General features: G+C 43.0%; 1 protein-coding gene and 1 pseudogene across 1 annotated transcript in view; one reads left to right on the top strand and one right to left on the bottom strand.

Moving 5' to 3' along the window:
• Positions 1–22,312, top strand: part of PLEKHM3 (pleckstrin homology domain containing M3) — a 481,342-nt gene that overhangs the window by 8,440 nt on the left and 450,590 nt on the right. The window lies entirely within an intron of this gene.
• LOC115475089 overlaps positions 1–22,312 on the bottom strand; it is a 43,372-nt pseudogene that overhangs the window by 20,041 nt on the left and 1,019 nt on the right.

The raw sequence follows: 22,312 nt of genomic DNA, 5'->3' as shown, positions 1-22,312 counted from the left end.
TCAAGCCAATAACCTCATGTCAAATTTATTGGACAGAGGCTATAGTAGATCTGTTTTGAAAAAAGCATATCGGAGGGCCAAATACAACAACAGGAGTTTACTTCTCTCCAAGCATACGAAATATCAAGAAGATGGTAAATTCACTATGGTAATGCAATATAGTGAGCACAGTGAATATCTAGCAACAATGATCAAGAAGAGATGGGAAATCATGAAGACCACACACACATTTGAACATTTTGATTTACGTGTTGCCTTCTCGAGGACAAGAAACATTAAAGAGATCCTCAGTCCTGCAGAAATTAGACCACTAAGTGACAGAAATCCAATTAAAATACGGGGTCACTTTAAATGTGGCCATTGTCAGATCTGCAGTATCACTACTCAAACCAAACAAATCACAAACCCCAAGACCAACAAAATTTATGACTTATTGCATTTCACCAATTGCCTTTCTGACCACGTTGTATACTGTCTGACGTGCCCCTGCAATAAAAAATATATAGGGATGACCACGAGACCTTTAAAGGTCAGAATACTCGAACATCGATCTAATCTCAGAAGGTCAGCAATCAAAGAACCTATTGTGGAACACTGCATTCAACATAAACATAAATTTGAAGATCTACGATGCGTTGCTATTGCCTGGGTTAAATCATCACATCGGGGTGGCAACCGTAAACTTACATTAGCGAGGAAAGAAGCGAAGTTGATTTTTGAATGGGACACTTTAGAGCCCAATGGGCTGAACAACTCAATTGATTGGTTCAATTTTTACTAACGTTCAGTACGTCATGGTGACGGCAGTATTTTAATCAGCTGCTTGAATGAGAACGCTGAGGCGCCATTTTGAAAAAGTTCATGCCTTCAATTCAGTATGTCTGTCCGTGGTGTGACTTCTTATGTGGTCTGTATTTTCATATTCTTTCTGTTGACAGCAATTTACAACTTTATGTAATGTTTGTTTCAGATTTCAGCATACTAGCACTCCGTTCCTGATGAAGCCGTGGTCTTAGGTGAAACGGTGATCCCCGTAGAACGGATAAAGAAGAGTGCTTGAATTCAGTTTAAAGCTAAGTCTCTGTTTTTGCTGATTTAATCTGGGTCATAAGTTTGGCCCGATATTTAAAGAACTATTGCTGTTAATTAAGTAAAATGGTTGAGGCTCGTAAATATATAGCCCAGTAATGACAGAGTTTTTTGCCCAATGATAGAAACGCTGTGTGAGTTATAAACTATACATAACCATACACTAAACCGTAGGCAATTTTGCCAGCGGTTTCTGAGGGCTTTTTCTCTGTTTCTATTAATACAACACCAAAAATTTCAGGCTGTAGCTTTCACATACTTCTTAACACAGACTGCCCTATTTCAAAACAAGAAAACCAAGAAAGGGAAACTGTGGGGTTAGCTGGATTTGAGACAGAGAGGCGTATTTTCAAAGCACTTAGATTTCCAAAGTTGCATAGAGGCTCATTTTCAAAGCACTTACACTTACAAAGTTCCATGGAAGTGCTTTGAAAATACGCCTCATAGTAACCTATGGAACTTTGTAAGCCTAAGGGCGTCTTTTACCAAGGGGTGCTCACGTTTTTAGCATGTGCCAAAATTGTAGGCACACTAAACGTTAGAGATGCCCATAGGAATGCATTGGTATCTCTAATATTTAGCGCGCCCACAATTTTAGCGCGCGCTAAAATTGTGAGCACGCCTTAGTAAAAGATGTCCTAAGTGCTTTGAAAATGAGCCCCATAGTGTCTAAAACAATTTTTCACATATAATACAAATTTCAGTAATATCTGTTGAGGGAAAAATAAGGCCAACTTTACTTTTCTGTGTTACCAATGAGCACAGTTCGCTGCCACAGTCATCACTTAAAGTGTTTAGGCTCACAATCAAATCATATTAGGAAGCTTGAAGTTGACTTGGTTAACCTCTGCTGAATCTCAACCAGCTAATAGTTTTAAGGTTATATTTTCTTTGCTGAACTTATTCTGATTAATTTCCCCTCCACCAGATTTGTTCCTCCTTGGTTGATTTTAAACAAGAAGCTAAGAAATTATTTACTTTGTTCTGGCAACAAGGACATCCTATCAAGCTATGCATCACCATTTGCAAAAAATAAATGTCATTCAGCTACAGCGTTTCTACTACTGCTTTCCCTTAGCCATCATTATTCCTAGGACTCATCTATATATACTGTAGATACACAGCCGGGAGACAAAGATTTAAAAAAAACAAACGTCTTTTACAACCAAACAAACTTGAAGAAGAAATAAATATATACAACAGAACTGGAAAACGTTGGCACATTTTTTTATGAGCAAATGCTGTCAGCTTGTTACTGAACCTTTAAGAGAGGCTTATTACCTTTTACACTTGACACACAGTATTCTGTGTATGTAAGGACTCCACGTCTGTTAGGATTTTCAACCTTTAATGCTGACCACAGGACTCTTGATGAAAGCTTTACAGGCTGAAACATGGCCTGTGTTGGGTTCCTTTGTCAAGCGCATCTTTTACCATTCTGTATACTATTGTTGGAAGTGTTTTTGTATATGTCTCCTCAAACGTTTGAATAAACTGAGACTTTGGGCATCGTGTTACTTTGTCTTGGTACCTTCCACTCTTTTTTTTCTTTCTGACACATTTAGACCAAGTCTGGACAGAACTTTTGCATGAAGGAAGCTGTTCCCTTATTATTCAATACCTCTCTTTTATAAAGTAGTAATAAAAAAAATTCAAGTGCATTATACCACTTCATTCCACAAAACAAAATGAAGACCTTAAATGCTCCCAGGTTTCAACCTAATTACGTTAAAAAAAACCCTTTGTACTTATAAATAAAAGCTATGTATGTTGAGCACCTGATTCTCATAACATGTCTGTTTTCTAGGGGTGATCCAGGAAATTACAGACCATTAAGCCTGACTTCAGTGCCTGACAAAATAGTGGAAAATATTATAAAGAATAAAATTGAGTACATAAATAAACATGGTTTAATGAGACAGTCAGCATGGGTTCAGCCAAGAGAAGACTTGCCTCAACAATTTGCTTAATTTCTTTGAAGGCATGAATAAACATGGATAAAGGTGAGTAGGTTGATGTAGTATGTCTAGATTTTCAGAAAGCTTTTGATAGAGTTCCTCATCATGGACTTTTGAGAAATTTAAAAAGTCATGGGATAGGAGGCAATGTCCTGTTGTGGATTAGGAATTGGTTATTGTACAGAAAACAGAGGGTAGGATTAAATGGTTATTTCTCTCAATGGAGGATGGTGCATAGTGGAGTGCCACAGGGATCTGTACTGGGACTGGTGCTATTTAACATATTTATAAATGATACGGAAATTGGAGCAGCAAGTGAGGTGATTAAATTTGTAGATGACAGAAAACTATTCAAAGTTGTGAAAACGCATGCGGATTGTGAAAAATTACAGGAAGACCTTAGGAAACTGGAAGACTGGGCATCCAGTTGGCAGATGAAATTTAATGTGGCCAAATGCACAGTGATGCACATTGGGAAGAATAATCCGAATCATAGTTACCTGATTCTATGATCCACCTTAGGAGTCAGCACTCATGAAAAAGATCTAGGTGTCATTGTACACAGTATGCTGCTGAAATCTTCTGTCCAGTGTGCATCAACAGCCAAAAAAGCAAAACAAGATGCTAGGAATTATTAGGAAGGGGATGCAAAATAAGACCAAGAATATTATAATGTCTCTGTTGCTCCATGGTGCGACTTCACCATGAGTATTGGGTTCAATTCTGGTTGCCATATCTCAAAAAAGATATAGTGGAATTGGAAAAGATTCAAAGAAGAGCAACCAAAATGATAAAGGGGGTTGAATTCAGTTCTGGAACTCGCTGGCGGAGGAGGTGGTAACAATGGTTAGCATATGTTGGTTTACAAAAGGTTTGGACAAGTTCCTGGAGGAAAAGTCCATAGTCTGTTATTGAGTTGGACATGGGGGAAGCCAGTGCTTACCCTGGGATTGCATGGAACGTTGCTACTAATTGGGTTTCTGCCAGATATTGTGACCTGGATTGGCCACTGTTTGAAACAGGATACTGGGTCAGATGGACCATTACTTTGACCTAATATGGCTATTCTTATTTTCTCCACGAATACAGCACCTTGGGAAGTAGCTGGACCAGGGAGGGAAAAAAGTTGCTGGACTGGAGTAGTCCCTGTGGGCCTCCCATTTTAAATATAAACATGCTTATATGCCTAGGGCCCCCCAAAGGGTTAATCTTGCCCTTGTGAGGGGAGTGGAAAAAGGGAGGAGGGAGAGAGAGTTGAGTGGTAAAGCAGATTGGGGGAAGAGGGTATGGGGTGAAATGGACTGAGAGAGGAAGTGTGTTGGGGAGATAGGTTGAGGAAGAGAGAGAGAACTTTATTTTAGGTGCACAATTTGCTATATGTCACCCTGGCCCCCACACATCATTGGTGAAAGATCACCCACTTGCTTAGGGCATTATTTGCTTTGTCTGACAATGATCCTGGTTCTCACATTAAAGTTTTTTTGCACTTTGTCTCATTTTTGTTTCCTACAGCATACACCCCTGGCACAGTAGGGCTCCAGAAATGTAGGGAGATCAGAAGACATGGATAAGGCTATTCTACGACAAAGCTATATAAGCAGTCATGGATCACTCACGCTTTCTGTAGCACTAGATAGCACTACTACACATAAAGGCAGATTTTAGAAAGAACGTTAAAATTGGAATTGAGATGCCTAGGTTGGGAAATGTCAAATTCTGGTAGTATTTTAGAAAAGGATTTGTTGACATAGATCCTTTTCTGAAATACATGCAGGAATGGATGTGTATTGTGTTGGTTACTGCAGTTGTCAACATTTAAAATATCAATGGGGTCAACACGTCAACAGCCATTGTACCTCTGCCATTTTAGATACCTACACATCTGTGTTTTCACCAAGCTGTCGCAGGACCCAGTATCATTTGCCAGTATCACTTTTGGAGCTGACAGCCAACTTTGGGGGATTAAGGGGACAGACTTCTCTAATGCTTCCAGTAGGGTACTGCAGAAAAATCACCGTTCTATAATCAGATGCCCCCCAGGAACAGGTATAAATCCTGGTATTGATCTCAGAAACAGTTACACATCTTATCACTGTATCCTGCTCAATTACATTCCTCTTTTGAAATGGGAAAGACATATGAATAGTTTAACCTCCCTCTCCCCCCTCCGGTCTTGTCCAAAACATACCCAGACCATGTAAATTCGCAATCAACATTTATTTGCACTTTGGATGGGCATATCTACTGCTACTACTAATTATTTCTATAGTGCTACTAGACCTGTGCAGTGCTGTACACGTTCCCGGGATTCTGTATATCGTGCCTAGTGTTCCACGCCAATATCCAAGCGTATTCTATAACAACATGAGTAACTTAATTGGCTTAACAAGCCAGTGTTTTTAACAGCACTTAATAAGCAATAATGAGCAGTAATTGGCAATAATTAGCAATTACGCGTATAACTCGCTAAACACTCTGTAATGCAGACTGCCTAAATTCTAATGCGTAGAACCAAAAGGGCCATGGTTATGGGCTGGGAAATGGGCATTTCGTGGGCATTCTGAAATTTATATGCCCCTCTACGCCTAAATCTACACATCTGTATTTATTCCACATTTCCCTTGTTGAAAATGGATGTGCATAGTTCTCGGCGCTGGGATATCAACTGAGCAAATTCTATATACCGCACCTAAATCTAGGTGCTACTTATAGAATACGCTTAGGTGGAAATTTATTCTGTGTGGAGTTGTCAGGTGCTATATATAGAATGTAGCCCTATATGGCTGTCTAAAATCTGGATTTAGATGTGTATGCGATATATACACGTCTAAGTGCTGGTTTACGCATGTTGCAATAGTGAATAGGGGTTCTAAAATAACCACCACAGTTAGTTTTGCCAGACATGCAAATGTACACCTTCTTTCCTCATGTCTCCTCTTAGCACATCAACATACAGTTCTTCACCATTATAGAGGCCATTTGCAAGATGGCTGAGATGTTCCTATCATTGTTTTGATGATACTTACTGATCTAGAAAAGCAGAGTCTGATCCCCTTTTTCTGACGCTCAATTATTATGAGTTCCAGTGCAAGTCAGTTTAATCACAGACTACTAGCCAAGGGCTTGCCCATCATTAATCTCTTATATGCTACACAGCATAAAGTGCCTGTAGTCTTGTGGCCCTTTTGCCAAATTTGTGTAGAGTTAGATATTTACATAGTAAGTGCTACCTGGTACAGTACATATTCATATATGGGATTTGAACTTGGGCCCTCTGGTTCCCAGCCCACTGCTCTAACTATTAGGTTACTCCTCTGCGCACATATAGAGCAGTGAGCTGGGAACCAGAGGGCCCAAGTTCAAATCCCATGGCAGCTCCTTGTGATCTTCAGCAAGTCACTAAAACCGTCCATGCTTTGGGAAAAGGCAATAGCAAACTACTCCTGTATCATGCCAAGAGAACCTTTAGGGGGCCTCATTGTATGGTCATCAAGAGTCAATTCTGACTTATAGGGTGTATAGGGATCTGGATTTATATATAAAGGTAGGGAAGGGTATGGCTGTTTGTGTCAGGCAGTGTGCAGCACATGGTTGCAGCTGATGCAACTAGGGCTGTGGTATATGTTCCATCTCACAGCAGTTGAGATAGAGGTAAGGAAGTATGCAAGAGTGCACCTCTATACCCTATGCCCATCATTCATGCCTTACCGATATGCTGGAAACCAAGTGAGGGCTGAACACAAGGATCCCTAAAAGAGACCAGCAGAGGACGAGAGAGTGGGAAGCGGAAGAAGACTCAGCAGACAACGCAATCGGCAATAAAACAATGCTTTAGTTTGAACACAAAGTCCTAGAGCTGGACACTGTGTAAAACACTTTTCTTTCATCAAAGACTCGATATGCCACTGTGTTTTGGCGAGCGCCTGCTTCAGGAGTCTTTAAAAACACTTTTTTAATGAAAGATTTTTTGTAACAAAAGTGAGTTAAAAACAGAAAAACTGATGTGATGCACTCCTTACTGGGCCAAAGCAGGAGGTGAAATAATTTGAGTGAGTCAAACATGGGGACTTTCTGAAGGTGGCTTTTCTCTCTGCTGCAATAATTTTAGTACTTGGCAAGACATCAAACCACACCGTTCTGTTCCCCACTACTTGCCATTGGTAAGTTTGTCTGTGGAAGCAATACCAACTTAATCTGCAGGAGCTCCCATAGATGGAGCAACAATTGAGTGGTTCTCCATGCAGTGATAGTGGAGTGAACCATGTTTCTGGGCTACAAGAATGTCTTAAGGAAACATCATTGGCCCTGGCATACAGCAGACTCCTAGGGCTCTGTTGAGGACTCTGCCTGGGAATTAGAGGGCATTACAAACCAATCTGGAGGGCTAGAAAGCACCTGGGGTCTGGGCTCTGAGTAAAAGATCCCTGGTTTATCTTTGAGCTTTATCATTAGGTAAATTTTGAAGGGGAAATTAAATTGGGTTAGGTGACTCAAATCGAGTGTCCACATTTTGGGCCATCTTGGTACACCATTTTAACACTTGAAAATTCACACAAATTGAGATGCCACCTAAATAGAATAGCAGACTTCCTGTTCTTCCCTTCCTTCTCCCCCCTGCCGTGATCAGATTTCAGTTCTCCTTCCAGCCCTTTCCTCTTGCTGACCTCCATACATATCCTGTTCTTGGACTTCTTAATACCATGGCCAACTAATACTGAAGTGGAAAAATTGTAGTGGTAACAATAGTGGCAGTTAGCATACAACAGCCCTTCACTTGGGTTTCCAGTCAACAGCAAGCCAATGCAGGAGGAGAGCCTGAGGTCTATGAGTGTATACTGAATCACAAACCATGTACTGACTGCTGCTGCTGCTGGTTGCAGGTTGGAGAAGAGGAGGTCTAGAGGCAGGGGGTCATAACATAAGAATAAGCATACTGGGTCAGACCAATGGTCCATCTGCTTCCAACAGTGGCCAACCCAGGTCACAAATACCTGGCGGAAACCCAATTAGTAGCAACATTCAATGCTACCAATCCCAGGGCAAGCAGTGACTTCCCCCATGGCCATCTCAATAACAGACAATGGACTTTTTCTCCGGGAACTTGTCCCAACCTTTTTTTAAACCCAGATACGCTAACTGATGTTACCACATCCTCCGGCAACGAGTTCCAGAGTGCAACTATTCTCTTGAGTGAAAAAAAATATTTCCTCCTATTTGTTTTAAAAGTATTTCTATACAAGTTCATCGAGTGTCCCCAGGTCTTTGTACTTTTTGAATGAGTGAAAAATCGATTCACCTCCACCAACTCTACACCACTCAGGATTTTGTAGACCTCAATCTTATCCTCCCTTAACCGTCTCTTTTCCAAACTGAAGAGCCCCCTCATGGGAGCAGTTCTATCTCCTCTATCATTTTGGTCACTCTTCTTTGAACCTTTTCTAATTCTGGTATATCTTTTTTGAGATACGGCGACCAGAATTGAACACAATACTCAAGGTGATTGAACACAGTACTCAAGGTTGTCCTGCTTCTTGAGATCCCACTGACTGATTTTATGATTCCATTTAGGTTTGTGACTACCAGGGTCATAGCCAGACCTCGAAGGGGGAGGGGGTTGATCCCAAAATAGGGCCTCCCTGCCACCGCTGCCACCTCCCCTCTGCCGCATAATGGTACTTTGGCTGGCAGGGGTCCCCAACCCCTGCCAGCTGAAACGTTTGTCCTACGCTGGTCTCATATTGCCTGCCCTGCTCTTTTCTCTGTTGTGCCACACATGCTGAGTTTCACTAAAACGAGTGTTCACATCACAACTGAGAAGAGCAGGGTAGGCAATGCAACGAGACCGCGTGGGACAAACAGGTCAACTGGTGGGGGTTGGGGACCCCCACCAGCCAAACCAGGTGTCCCAGATGATTTGGGGGGGACCCAGGCCCTGTGGCCCCCTGTAGCTATTCCGCTGGTTACTACTGTTTGGGAACCATTGTCCTAAGAATTAAATTTAAGCTATTGATGTTTGTTTTTAAGATACTATGAGGCATATTTTCAAAGCACTTTGGGAGGCTAAGTTCCATAGGTTTCTATGGAACTTTGGGAGGCTAAGTGCTTTGAAAATGAGCCTCTGTATGGACTAGCTCTTGATTACCTTCAAAATTTGATTTGTTTTTACTTAGCACTTAGACCATTACGTTCTTCTTAATAGGTTAGACTAAAAATCCCTTCGGTGTTTATCGGAAATCTACTACTAGATTGAGACCTTTGCTGGGAAGAGGTCCAGAACTATGGAAAAAATTACTGCGTGATATTCAAGAAATTACCTCATATAGGGCCTCTTTTATCAAACTGCACTAGTGGTTCCCGGTGCAGCAGTGCCAACAAAGCCCATTCATTCTGAATGGGCTTCTTTGGCGTTGCTGAGCAGGAGCTACTAGCACAGTTTGTTAAAAGAGGCCCATAATGTATTTAGGAGAGCTGTTAAAACAAATTTGGGCAATATTTGACAGATAATTAAATACTAGCAGGTTTGGTTTTTATTGTTAATGTTTTGTAATCAAATGGGTTTTGTCCATTTCCATTTAAATCTGTATTGTGCCTTGAGCCGTTTGGTTTGTAAGTGGAATAGAAATGTCCAGATTAGATAAGATTAGGATTTAAATTATCTTTAGTAATGCAAATATTGCACTTACTTTCCTTGATGACAAGGTGAGAACAATTTTAATAAATAGAATTGAAACAAAACAAAAAGTAAAATAAGATAATATATTTTTTTATTATTTAACTAATTCAATACATTTTTAACTAGCTTTCAAAGATCAGAGCCTTCTACTCCAGGTTTAGACAGTATGACAAAAAGATGACAAATATCAGAATATATAAGTGAAACTTAAATGTTCCACTTAGAGGGATAGGTGGGAGAAGTGAGAGGGGGAGTGAAAAACAGGGCGCGATATATGGGTGATCAGAAGGTGACAATGCAGTTTTATGGTTTATAATGTGATAGGATTTAGAGATCTGGGTTTCTAGTTCTTGAGTATTTTTATCATCTTAACTTCCTGGATCGTTTAAAAGTTTCTTCTTACTATTCTGATTCTGTGTTCTGTTTTGAAAAATGCTTGCCTGCTAAGGTGTCAGCTTGGTTTTTGTCAGGGAGAGGGGGATGTCTCCAAATGGATTAGTTTTGCACATCAGGATGTCACAAAATGGCTCAATTTATTAACAGAGTCTTCAACATCCAATTTGCATATACAATGTTCCAAAAGATGCGCAAAAAGTAGTGCACATAAGGTACCAATGGCCATTGGTGAGAGAGACACCGTTCGGGCTAATCAAATTCCTTTACAGAAGAGTCTTATGGACTTCCCTGCCATCTTTTGTTAAGACATTATCAGGCTCATTTTTGAAAGAGGACGCCCATCTTCTGATACAAATCGAGAGATGGGCGTCCTTCTCTCAAGGTCGGCCAAATCGTCACAATTGAAAGCCAATTTTGGGCGTCCTCAACTGCTTTCCGTCGCGGGGACGACCAAAATTCACGGGGGCGTGTCGGTACCGTACCGAAGGCGAGACTGGGGCGTGATTTAGAGATGGGCATCCTCGGCTGATAATGGAAAAAAGAAGGGCGCCCCTGACGAGCATTTGGCCGACTTTACTTAGTCCATTTTTTTCATGACCAAGCCTCGAAAAGGTGCCCGAACTGACCAGATGATCTCCCCTTACTTCCCCAGTGGTCACCAACCCCCTCCCACCCAAAAAAAAAAAATTAAAAACATTTTTTGCCAGCCTGTATGCCAGCCTCAAATGTCATACCCAGCTCCATCACAGCAGTATGCAGGTCCGTGGAGCAGTTTTTAGTGGGTGCAGTGCACGTCAGGCAGGCGGACCCAGGCCCATCCCCCCGTTACCTCTTACACTTGTGGTGGTAAATGTTGAGCCCTCCAACCCCCCCCCCCCAAACCCACTGTACCCACATGTAGGTGCCCCCCATTCACCCCCTTAGGGCTATGGTAGTGGTGTACAGTTGTGGGGAGTGGGTTTTGGGGGGGGGGGTGTTGGGGGGCTCAGCACTGAAGGTAAGGGAGCTATGCAGCTGGGAGCAATTTGTGAATTCCACTGCAGTGCCCCCTAGGGTGCCCGGTTGGTGTCCTGGCATGTGAGGGGGACCAGTGCCAGTGGCGTAGCCAGGGGGGGTGCCAGGGGAGCGGCTGCTCCCCCAGATGGAGTTCTGCCAGCTCCGGCGCCTATTTTTTTCTCAATGTGTTACATTGAAAATGTGCGCCAGCGCCGGCGGAAGTCCGCTCTCACTCCCCCGTTTCATCAACCTGGCTCTGCTTCTGACCAGTGCACTACGAATACTGGCTCCTTTCACGACCAAATAGCTTGGATTTGGTCGTCTTTGAGATGGGCGTCCTTGGTTTCCATTATCGCCGAAAACCAGGGACGACCATCTCAAAAATGACCTAAGGATGACCATCTCTAAGGTCGACTTAAGTTTTATGATTTGGTCATCCCCGACCGTATTATCGAAATGAAAGATGGACACCCATCTTGTTTCGATAATACGGATTGCCCCGCCCCTTTATGGGGGTGTCCTGCGAGGCCTCTCTCATGACAACTTGGGTGCCCCGTTCAATTATGCCCCTCTTTGTTGGTGTTTTAACTGCTTTGAGACCCCTGAAGAAGGCAATTTCCTTGCCGACACACTGCAGTTGTTGGGTTATCTGTCTCTAGAAGTACCTTAAGTACACTACTTTTGTGTATCGTTTGGAACATACTATATGCATTGAAGACTCTTTGTTCATAAATTGAGCCATTTTGTGACATCTTGACCTGTGAAGTTTGGCTCCTTCTGTTCCTTTCCTTTGTTTGCATTATTTGCAGTAGGATTTGATTCCTCTTTATGTTTGATTAGTTTTATACATACCACGACGGTAACCAGTTCGTGTTGAATATAATCTCAGGATCTCAAACTTACTGCTAATGCTCACAGTAGTGTGTGCATTGTGCCAAAGAGAGCTTCCTTGTGGGGGGTCATAATACATGATGCACCAGATTCAATAATTGGCACCCAAATTTGGGTGGCAGAAAAAATTGGCGTGGAGTGCTATTCTATAAAGGGAACTCCGAGTTGAGCGTTCTTTATAGAATAGTGTTCAAAGCCCATTCCCGCACCTAAATTTGAGCTCTGGTATTTACGCCAGCTGAAACCTGGTGTAAAGGCTGTCACCCAGCTCTTGGCATTTGGGCACGGGAATAGCGCTATTCTATAACTTCATGTACAATTTTTTTGGAACACCCTTGCCATTCCCCTTTTGCATTGTGCACTAGAGGTGTGCGGGGTTATAGAATAGCACCCAGGAAGATGCGCGCAAATATTTAAGCCAATTAATTTGTATGTTCGTCTTTGATCTGTGCCCAAATTTGGGTGTCATATATAGAATCCGGGGGAATACATATAGGTAACAACATCCAGGTATACTTGAAAATTCCTTTAAATCAGGCCTGTGGCATCCAAAATGATAGGAAATATTTTTCTGCCATGTTTTCTTGTCTCGGGCTACATGAGGATCTTTTCTTTCTCCGCAGTTGGGACTGACACCTCTGTGATCAGTGCTGTTCTGGCATTTCTCTTTTACCACTATGACCGCTTCCTTGCATTCCGCTTTTTATTGGTCAGGACAGGAATGTCCCAGGTTATCATAACCCCTTCATTCTCCACAATTTTCTTAGGGAATCTCTTACAAAGCCGCGTTAGCGTTTTTAGCAGGTGATAAAAATCAGCTGGCGGTAAAAGCTGAGACACCCATGGGCGTCTCAGCGTTTACCGCCAGTTGATTTTTACCGTGAGCTAAAAACACTAGCGCAGCTTTGTAAAAGGACCCCCTTAGGGTTACAATCCCAGTGGTTTTCTGGTACAGTGATTTTGTAATGTTTACAGAGTTTGGAAAGGCACATTTCATCCATAACATATAGAAATTTTCCATCATCACTTTGCAGTCAGCTACAAGATGAGTAACTGTTTTTAGCTCTCTTTCTTTTTTTTTTTCCCCCCCTAGAATCCACAAATGCCTGTTGTACTACTTTTTTTGTGCTTGATGTGAATCATCTTGTCTGTAATCTGCTGTTCTGAGCTGTACTGTCAATCTCTCATTCTTAGGTTTTAGTAATTCTCTCCTTAACCATTCATGTGTCTGTGCTTTATCCACACACAGTTTCTAGGGTAATACTTCCATTCCCACTGCATTTTCCTTGTTTGCTGATCTAATTCTTTAAAGAACTTTTTCTTCTGCTTTCAATATTCTGTTGGTTCTATTTCAGCATGTACAGTAAGTGTTCCCTCCTTGGCCCCTGATAGGGCGAGTTCTACTGCGGATTCGACAGCACCGAGGTCTGGTGATTCTCATCGCTCCAGATTGGCCAAGGCGTCCGTGGTATGCGGATCTCCGCCGGATGTTGGTGGACGCTCCGGTGCATTTGCCCCTGGTACCTAACCTGTTTGTTCAGTGTCCGGTGTCTATGGAGGATCCCTGTCGATTTGGTCTTACGGCCTGGCCTGGCTATTGAGAGGGCACAATTGAGAGACAAGGGCTACTCCAACAAGGTCATCTCCACTCTCTTGCAGGCCCGCAAGCGGTCCACCTCCGCAGCTTATTCTCGGATCTGGCGCAAATTTGAGGTGTGGGGTGTTTCAAAGGCGATCATATCCACACGGGCTGCAGTCTCGACAGTGCTGGACTTTTGCAGGAGGGCTTACAAAAAGGTCTGGCTTACAATTCCCTGTGGTTGCAAGTGGCATCGCTGTCGAGGGAAAGTCGCTGGCTTGTCCTTTGCTGCTCATCCAGACATTGCCCGATTTCTCAGAGGGGTGCTTAGGCTCTGTCCTCCTGTCCAGTTGCCCTGTCCGGCCTGGAACCTGGGGCTGGTGTTGAAGGCTCCTCAGTGTTCGCCCTTTGAGCCGCTTAAGCGAGCTTCGGAGAAGGATGTGACTCTCAAGACAGTCTTTTTGGTGGCCATGACATCGGCTAGACGCATGTCTGAGCTGCAGGCGCTGTCCTGTTGGGACTCTTTTCTGCAATTCTTGGAGTCCAGAGTAATGGTACATACAGTGCCTTCCTTCCTGCCTAAGGTGGTTTCAGCATTTCACCTGAACCAGCCCATTTTTCTTCCTTCCTTTTCTAGGGAAGAGTTCCCAGACTCCTTTGGGCAGTTACATCTTCTGGATGTCCGCAGGGCGCTGTTGCAGTATCTACAGATGTCAAATAACTTCAGGACTTCTGATCACCTTTTTGTCTTGTTGTCAGGTCCTCGGCGTGGAGGCCCAGCGTCTAAGGCCACTATAGCCTGTTGGCTCAAGGAAGTCATTTTTGCTGAGCATCTGCTTTCAGGTTTAAGGCACATTCCACGAGAGCCATTTCCTCCTCGTGGGCTGAAACGGGTGCACTCTGTCTTCAAGAGATCTGTAGTGCGGCTACTTGGGCTTCTTAGCTTTCTTTTGCCCGACATTACAGGCTGGATGTTGCAGCGAAGCAGGACTCTGTTTTTGGAGCTCAAGTATTGGCTCGTGGTGTGGCCTGTTCCCACCCTATTTAGGGAGTGCTTTTGTACATCCCATCAGTTAATGGATTCATCTGCTGCTGATGACAAGGAAGGGAAAATTAGGTTCTTACCTTGGTAATTTTCTTTTCTTTAGTCACAGCAGATGAATCCATGATCCCTCCCTGTCTGACTTTGTTTTTTGTTCAGATCTTTCATGCAGATATAAATCTCATTGGGAGAAGTTGGAAAACAGTTATCAGAATTTCTACATGATGTTCTACTACAGGGGGTTGAGATCATCCCTCCTTTGATGCTCCTGTTCTGGGGCGATTGTTCGCTGTGAGGAAAGTTTATGTTATTATACCTTTATGGTTCACTCTGCTTTGGAAATCTCAAATACTGAAGGCAGTTGAGGCTAGCCGTCCAAGAGGCACTATGGTTTTTCAGTGCTCTCTATCTCCACCTGCTGGTAGGCGGATACAACCCATCAGTTAATGGATTCATCTGCTGTGACTAAAGGAAAGAAAATTACCAAGGTAAGAACCTAATTTTCCCATTTACAAATGAGTACAGGTGCCCTGTTTATAATACTTATGTCGAGCCCTGAGGCGCCATCTCACTGCCCTGATCATGTCAGGGCTCTCCCTCTTCATTCGGTGGAACCTCCGCCGGAGGGACTTGTCCCTCCAAATGCCAAATATTCTGCAAGATATAAGTTTGTACACCAGGAGTCAGGGGATGGCCCTTCTTGCCTTCAGCACACAAATTCATTTGGAAATCAACTAGGAGAGACACACAACACTGATTGGTGGGGGACACATTACATTGGTACAGGTGATGTCATTGAGGTGGACATGAGGACAGAGAGTACCGTTTGGTGCAGTATTGTAGGGATGTGGGAATGAATGTGCATGTGCATATATCACTGATTACCCTTTAATGCAGACTACAGTTAGTGCTTACATTGCTGAGGGAGCTCTTATATGTGTAGCTACGGGGGGGGGGGGGGGGGGGGGAGGAAGCAAACATTTACCTTTCCAAGTTGTCTCTTATTTGACACCAGGCTTGAATTGAGACAATCTTGGGGGGCAGGTGGTGGTGTTGCCTAAAGAGAATGCACCGGTGCTTCATGCAAAAGTACACTAGGCACAAATTTTCAGCATCGCTAAAATTTGGCTCGCGCCTCAGAGCCATGTTCCTCAGTGAATAACCGTGCATTGCCTTATACATCCATGCGTGATGGACGTCCTTACATGCACAGTTCCATATATGGACAACCATCTACTACTACTAATATTTAGCATTTATATAGCGCTACAAAGCGTACGCAGCGCTGCACAAACATCCCATATATGGATGTGTCAGCACATGGACGACCATGATGTGCATGGACCGTCATCATGCGTACGGGGCCTTATTTGTATGAGTACGTGTTCACACGTGCAGAGTCTTTCTTATCTGAATCATTATCAAGTGTGCGAACCTCTTCATATATACACAATAAAATATGCATGTTCCTTATATTTCCCATAGCTGCATGTTCCACAAGTACAGTGCATGTAGTTGCGGACATCCAGGTATGGGAAATATAAAGAATATTAATGTGCAAAATACAGTAACAGACATGTTTCTTGCAGCACTGCAGAAGGACGTCCATCTTACTAGGCCCGCCACCCGAAGAAATTTCCCTTAGCTTTTTAATAGAAGTCTGCCCTGGCTGAGAATTGTAGCAGCTGTCTCTCAGCATGTTTAAAAGTGGCCTTGGTTTTTTACTTAATATTACTTTCAGAAACACCACAAAAATCCTGCTTAGATTTATATTTTCTTGTTGGTATCCCATTCTTGTGCCATTGTGTGCAGGTTTCAGAAAACTGATTACTACTACTACTACTTATCATTTATACAGCGCTACTAGATGTACGCAGCGCTGTACACTTGAACATGAAGAGACAGTCCCTGCTCGACAGAGCTTACAATCTAATTAGGACAGACCAACAGGACAAATAAGAGATAAGGGAATATTAAAGTGAGGATGATAAAATAAGGGTTCTGAACAAGTGAATAAGGGTTAGGAGCTAAAAGCAGTATCAAAAAGGTGGTCTTTTAACTTAGATTTGAAGACGGCCAGAGATGGAGCTTGACGTACCAGCTCAGGAAGTCTATTCCAGGCATATGGTGCAGCAAGATAAAAGGAACGGAGTCTGCAGTTAGCGGTGGAGGAGAAGGGTGCAGATAAGAGAGATTTACTCAGTGAACGGAGTTCCCGCGGAGGAGTTTAGGGAGTGATGAGAATGGAGAGGTACTTCAGCTGCAGAGTGAATGCACTTATAGGTCAATAAGAGGAGTTTGAATTGAACTGAAAATAGTGGGAGTCACAATTGACCGAAATCTCACACTCGAAGACCATGCGAAAAATACAGCAAAGAAAATGTTCCACTCAATGTGGAAACTTAAAAGAATCAAACCTTTCTTCCCAAGAGAAGTATTCCGGAGCCTAGTACAATCAATGGTGCTAAGCCATCTAGATTACTGCAATGCCATCTATGCCGGATGCAAAGAACAAATCATTAAGAAGCTTCAAACCGCTCAAAACACAGCAGCCAGATTCATATTTGGGAAAGCGAAATACAAAAGCGCCAAGCCCCTAAGAGAAAAACTACACTGGCTTCCAGTAAAAGAACGAATTGTGTTCAAAGTCTGAAGCCTGGTCCACAAAATCGTCTACGGGGAAGCCCGACCTACATGTCAGATCTTATAGACTTGCCTATTGGGAACTCAAAAAGGTCATCACGCACATTCCTCAATCTTCACTATCCTAACTGCAAAGGGCTAAAATAATAATCCACATACGCGACCAGTTTCTCATACATCTGCACGCAGCTATGGAATGCACTACCTACCGAAGGCCATAAAAACAACGCAAGACCTAAACATCTTCCGAAGGCTACTGAAAACAGATCTTTTCAAGAAGGCATACCATAAACATCCATCTTAAACACTAAATAATAACATTATACACGATCTATACAAAACCAAACTCTTACCACATGACTGACTATCCTATTTGCTATGAATGATCAAGCACTATCACTAGATGACCAAATGTATGCTACAATCCAATCTATTACTCAGTAACCTTTATGCAATACCATATTGAACTCTTCTTTACCATGTATGTATGCACGCACATGGTATATATATATATATATATATATATATATATGTATATATATATATATCATAACCTGTTCCATATATGTTACCATGTATGTATGTATGCACCTGAACGCAATACCATCTGCAATTCTGTTTACCCGGAAATGGCAACCGCCATTACATCAAATGTAAGCCACATTGAGCCTGCAAATTGGTGGGAAAATGTGGGATACAAATGCTACAAATAAATAAATAAACTGTATGCGGAAATGGATAGGGAGCCAGTGAAGTGACTTGAGGAGAGGGCTAATATGAGCATAGCAACCTCTAGAGGGCAGTGTTATTTTTTATCTGTGCTAATAAAAAAATGTTACATTGGTCCCAGCTTATCTAGTACTACACCCATATGCCATACAGGTTCTGCTGCAGAAAGGTAATCTATCATAAAAAATGCATGGAATGGGTTTTGTAAAGGTAATGTGCGATAACATCGTTATCACACCCAAAAAGGGAAGGTATTAACATGGCCTACTGTTACGTCAGGTTATTTTATCACAAGCCTGGTTATTTTATGCAATGAGACTTTGTGGTAAAATAATTTGATTTAAAAGTAGCCCACATTGATAAGTTCCCTCTTAAGCATTAGAGAAGATATCATTTACTCAGTTTAAATGCACATTTTACAGGTAAAGAACAACCATATCTGAAACAATTAATTATTACCTGAATTGGCTATTACTCTATTTACCACTAACTTTCTCTTTACTTCATGTACAATTTCTCATTCATAATAAATTTTCTAAATGTTAAACATCCATAGCTATCCCAGTATGTTTATGATACTGTATTGTAAAATTGGATTCTTACAACAAATTACTTTCTTATGCATTATTCTTTGTTATGTATCCTATACTGTTAAGCCACATTAGACTCAAACTTGTTTGGGATAAAGTGGGATATAAATGTCACAAAAAAAATAAGTGTACTTCTGAAAACTGTCCACCTGAGCTGATGCATCCACAGCACATGCACTTTCAGCTGGGTAGAAAGAGTCATTCTTGCATTGCTTATTTTCTCAAGTTATGTTTAATGTAATATTTTTAATTAGTAAAAATGAAAAGCTGCATTCTTGTGGGTGTGTTTTGGTCAGGGAAACAGAACAACATGTGAACATTACACTTTCCATTGCTATTCTTCAAATAAACTAAAGGAAGTTTGACTGTGCGTAGGAGGTATTACAATTAAAAAGCATAACAATGGCAATCATACCTTATCGTTCCCTTTGTCACCCCAAACACACACCCATATTCATTGAATAAATTAACCAATCTACTCTCTGGTTAACCGTGGCAAAACATTGGCCGCAGCTTTATTACAATTATATCAACCAATTTCATTAGCATTTTCCCAGTCCGACCTTTCCCAACCCATAGCAGCTAGTCAGTAATGAACTAACCCGATGCAGAGATACATATGATATTTGCCTAACATCACCCTCAGCATGAATTATGAATTATGTATATGCATGAGATATTCTTTTTTTTTTTTTAACTTGAAAATTTTTTTATTGCATTTTGTTATAAATGTACATACATCACCATGTAACCTTGAATAAACAGCAATTATTATAACTTTCTCACATGTGTGCCTCAATATTCACCTTAATCAGTTGTATACCGTGTTACATTTTATCATCTATTTACCAACAGAACCATAAAACTTTGAGTAAACATCCATTGTGCTAGCTGTCTCTCCATTGTAAATCAGCTATATTGGGTTGCTTCATTTCCCCTCAGTTACATGTACATTCAACAGACCATAACTGACTTCCCTCCCCAGATCTTGGAGGCTTAACTTTGTTGCAGCAGGCAGACTATCTCTTGGCTACGATATGTCTTCCCGTGTTCAACTCTAGAGTCCCCCCCCTGCTCCTTGTACCTTCTTCCCGTCATTATTGCCCCCCCATGTTTTTCCCCAGTAATTATGCCTATATATAGGATTCCCCCCCTCCCTTCTTCCCTCTAAGTATTGCCCCCTATTCCCCCCTCCCCTTCCCTGGAATGCCTATCAGCCTCTTTAGAGATGCTCTATCATGTGTTGTACCCTTTCCCATCCCTTCCTGCGTTTAAGTTCACCCTCCCTTCTATAGACCGTTAATCTCTCCATGTACCACAATTGCCTTACTTGGACTTTCCATTCCCCTATATCGGGGGTGTCCACGGACTTCCAGCCACGCGCAATGAGACACTTTGCTGCTGCCAGTCCCCAGCGCATCATTTTACTCTCTTCCCACACCTCTCGTTCATTGTGCATTCCCAATAAGCAGGCCTTTGGATTACACACCAGGGATACCCCCATAGTCTTGACCAGCATTTTCATCACTGCCTGCCAAAATGGCGCCACCCCCGGGCAGGTCCACCATACATGTAGAAATGTGCCTATCTGTGACCTGCATCTCCAACACTTTGCTGAGGTCCCGGGGTACATTTTTTTCAACCTTTCTGGTGTGTATTACCACCTCGTGAGGACTTTATAGGCATTCTCTTGTATCAATACACAAACTGAGGCCTTCTGAACTTCCCCACATACGTGTTCCCATTCCTCCTCTGTGAAGTGACAATGTAAGTCCCTCTCCCAGGCTCCCTGGAATGAGTGTGCCCGCTCTTCCTCCCCCTGGAGGTAGCGGTACACCACTGAGATGGACCTTGGGACTTTTCTCAACAGGCTCCACAAGTTTTCCAACCATTCTCCCTCCCGTGGTGTTCCCCCCCTCCATCCCTGCTTCCCCATAAAATGTACTAATTGTGTATGCGCAAATCTGTCTCCCTCAGGGATCCCATATCTATCTATCATCTCCTCAAAGGACCACAAGCCACTCCCATGCATCCCATCTCTAAATCTCTCCACTCCCCTCCGCTCCTATCTAGCAAACGTAACATTCTCCCTACCCACTATGAATTTAGGCTCCCACCTAAGGTGAGCCAGTGATGACACCGCCGCTGGGCGCCCCCTTCTTCTCCTCAACATTCCCCATACTGCCAATAGATGACCTAGAAAAGGGTTGCCCCCTCCCTCTTTGCCCTCTCCCCAATCCCTCAGAAGTCCACAATAATGACCTCAACGTCCTCTGTGGCCAGTAGGCTTGTTCCACTTGGATAGCAGGCTTCTCTATACCCCGTTCCCAATCCAGGATCATCTTCAATTGAGAGCCCCAGTAGTACCACTCCAAATTGTGGACCGCTCTCCCTCCCCTCTCCTTTCCCCCCCACAAGACCCTTCGTGCCAGCCGCGGTCTCTTGTTTCCCCAAATAAATTTCAATATGGTACTCTGTAGTCTTTTGAGAAATGCTTTCGGCACCGCGATTGGCAGTGTCTGGAAGAGGAACAATATGCGTGGTAGCACATTCATTTTAATCACAGCCATCCTCCCGCACCATGATAGCCATTTGGTTTTCCATCTTAACATGTCATTTTGTATCTGCTCTTGCAAGCGTCCGTAGTTAAGCACAAATAACCTCTCTAGGTCCCCCGGCAATTGGATCCCTAGGTATCTAATTCTGTGTCTCGCCCACTTAAACTCAAACCGGACTCTTAGCTCTGTCTCTTCCTCCTCCCTTAAGGAGACTCCCAAAATCTCACTTTTGTCTCTATTTATTTTGAGCCCTGCATATTTCTCATACTCTTCAAATATCCCCAAGAAAATCGGCAGAGTGTCCCCCGGGTCCTTTACATATAGTAGCATGTCATCAGCAAACATCGCTATGCGGTGTTCCCGGTCTCCAATCCTCATCCCTCTTACCCCCGGGTGGTCTCTGATCGCCACGGCCAACGGTTCCACATAAAGGGCAAAATGCAGTGGGGACAGCGGACACCCCTGCCTAGTGCCTCTACCAATCGAGAAAAAGGGTGAGTAACCCCCGTTGATATTCAGGCATGCCTTTGGGCTCTTATACAGTGCCTCCACCCAGCGACTAAAATTTCCTCCCAGGCCCATTCTCTGGAGTACTGCCCTCAAGGAGCCCCAATTCACCCTGTCAAAGGCCTTTTCAGCATCTATCGACAATATAGCTACCCCTGTTTTTGTACGCTGTGCCTCCCACATCAAGTGTAGTGTTTTTCTGATGTTATCTCCTACTTGTCTCCCCGGTATAAAACCGGCTTGGTCCGAATCTATTAGTGTAGGTAACGGTCTGCCCAATCTGTTGGCCAATACCTTAGCTATGATTTTAGCATCCACATTGAGTAAGGAGATGGGTCTATAGGACCCACACTCCGTCGAGTCTTTCCCCGGTTTAGGTATGACCGTCACTCCCGCCTCCATCATTGATCTCGGGAGCTCCCCTCCCTCCAGTACCCCATTGCCTACCCTCAACAACAGCAGGCTGACCAAACTCTCGAATTGTTTATAGAATCTTGCTGTAAATCCGTCTAGTCCGGGCGCCTTACCATTGGGTAATTTTAGAATGACCCCCGTGATCTCCCCCTGCGCATTGGTTCCTCCATCCTTTGGCGCCCCTCCTCATTCAAGCTCTGGAGAGGAAGCGAGTCGAGGTATCCTGCCACCGTCTCCGGGCATTCTC

This window comes from Microcaecilia unicolor, chromosome 7 (assembly GCF_901765095.1).
Source record: "Microcaecilia unicolor chromosome 7, aMicUni1.1, whole genome shotgun sequence".
NCBI classification, from domain to species: Eukaryota; Metazoa; Chordata; class Amphibia; order Gymnophiona; family Siphonopidae; genus Microcaecilia; species Microcaecilia unicolor.
The sequence above is the reverse complement of the archived record's forward strand: the minus strand, read 5'-3'. Positions and strand labels throughout refer to the sequence as shown.